Raw genomic sequence first — 2398 nt, 5'->3', positions numbered from 1 at the left:
CTGGTTCTGGGCTCGCTCGTGTTCGGCTCGTTTACGCCCCTATCAGTAAAATGGTAAATATGTAAAAAATAAACGTTTATGTTTTAGATATGCAAATACATGGGAATTAAATGGAATGTATGTAAATTTCCAGATAAATAATGTGTTTGTTTGTCGATCATTTAATTGTTAAGTACTTATCCCTACCTTACTTCACTCTTTCATATGCCAAACTTCATAGAACCGTTCGAAGAAACAGGACCCGCAAATACTCCAATTCCTAACGCATTACGTGAACCCGCAATCGACAGAGTTACAGAGTCCATTCGCAAGTAAGTTCAGCTCCTCTAAGATTTACATACATGCCACTCAATTCTTATCTTCTTATGTTAACACTTAATTTTCAATTTTTACATATATGTCACCTTATTCTTGCATAGAGGTGTAAACTGAGTCGAGTCGAGCTCGAGTCACCTTCGACTTGATTTTGAGCTTGTTTCATTTTTTTAAGTTCGAGCTCTTACTCGAGCTTAAGTCTATGAGTTCGAGCCGTCTTTTTTATTATAAAAGAAAAAAAAATAATATTAATTTAAAATAATGATGGGAGAGAAATAATAATAAATTATTTAATATAAAATACAAATATTACTTTTTAATATTTTTAATACTTTAAAGATAAAATCTTCAAATTTATCATATTTAGAGCTTAGCTTGAGCTAAGCTTTTTCGCTGGTCAAGCTAAGTTCACGAGCCACTTATCGAGCCAAGGTCTAGCTGGCTCATGAATCAGCCCGACTCACTTCTATGCATGAAATGTATATTTCGCTTTTTAAAAGTTAAAAAGATGGATACTATGGAAGATTTGGATGGTACATATAAATGTAAAAAATAAAATTTAGATGGTCGATATGTAAATACATGGGAATTGAGTGGTGTGAATGTAATCCCACCTTCATAAATACTACAGGCAACTGAAGTCACACTTCGACACACCGGGCAACTCACAAACTGAATCACTCAACAACCTAGCCGATGGGTTTACCCGAAAGAGCGCCGCTAAGCTGTTCTATCACACGTGCGGTAAGTTCTATTACTTTTTCATGTAATACAATGTTGACAAAAGGGTACAAATGCAAATGTTTCTAATTGAATAAAATAGATTTGCTTAAGATACATCTATATATTTATTAATATAATAATTTAACTTTTATGTATTTACATAAAAAAATACGATTATCACTAACTTTTTAAAAGTGAAATCTATATGTCTTTACATATATAAACAAAGTGTTATAAATGTAAAAATAAAATAAAATTTAGGTGTTAGATGTATAAATACATAAGAACTGTGTGATACGTGTGAATCTTCCCAAATTTTGGGCATTTATATGCATAGCACACATTTCTTATGTATTTACATATCTAATTCTGATTTTTTTATTTTAATATTTATAATACTTAAAATTTCTTCGCATCAAAAGTATTACTTAAGTTGAAGCGCTATAAATATTAAAAAAATTTAAATTTTAGGTGTAGGATATATAAATACATAAGAAAATTATGTAGTATGTATGTGAATCTTCCTAAATTTGGGGCATTCACATACATACTTTGCAATTGTTATGTATTTCTATATCTAACATTTAAACTTTGATTTTTATATTTATGAGGGTTAAATTTCTTATATTTCATAAAAAAATATAATTATTATTAAGTTTTCATATATAGTTAAAGTGCTATAAATGTATACAATTAACATTTATGAGTCAGATATGTAAATACACGGGAATTATGTCATATATATGTGTAAATATTTCAAAATTTGGATATATATACTTATGTATTATACTCTAAATTGCATCAAAATATACATAACAAGAGTTAATTTTGCTTAAATATTGCATTAGGACTTCGCACGTAGAGTTACGTTCGGAGTCCAATAAAATCACGCCACGTGGAGGTGATAGAAAAAAAAATCAGCTCGGTAACACGGGAATATCCCCCCGTGTTTTTCTGTGTTATTTAAGTGTTATTATATGTTATTTAGGTGTTATTGTGTTCTGGGAATATTCTCGGTGTTATAATAACACAATAACATATCAATAACACTTGAATAACACATAATAATACATGAATAACACACAATAACACCTGAATAATACTGGAGAAATATTCTCTTGTGTTACCAGACAGATTTTATTTTTTTTCTGTTACCGTCACGTGGCGTGATTTTATTGGACTCTGCACCTAACTCTACGTGCGTTGTCCTGATGCAATATTTTCTCACCTACGATGCATTAATTCTAGGTATAGTTTATGTTGTTATATAGAAAAATATAAATATTTTAATATTAAATATGTAAATACATTAGTATTCATTGGTATGCATGCAAATTTTCCTACATTTAAACTCCCTAAA

This window comes from Phalaenopsis equestris, unplaced genomic scaffold (genome assembly GCF_001263595.1).
Source record: "Phalaenopsis equestris unplaced genomic scaffold, ASM126359v1 Scaffold000002, whole genome shotgun sequence".
NCBI lineage: Eukaryota > Viridiplantae > Streptophyta > Magnoliopsida > Asparagales > Orchidaceae > Phalaenopsis > Phalaenopsis equestris.
Note: the sequence above shows the minus strand (reverse complement) of the source record.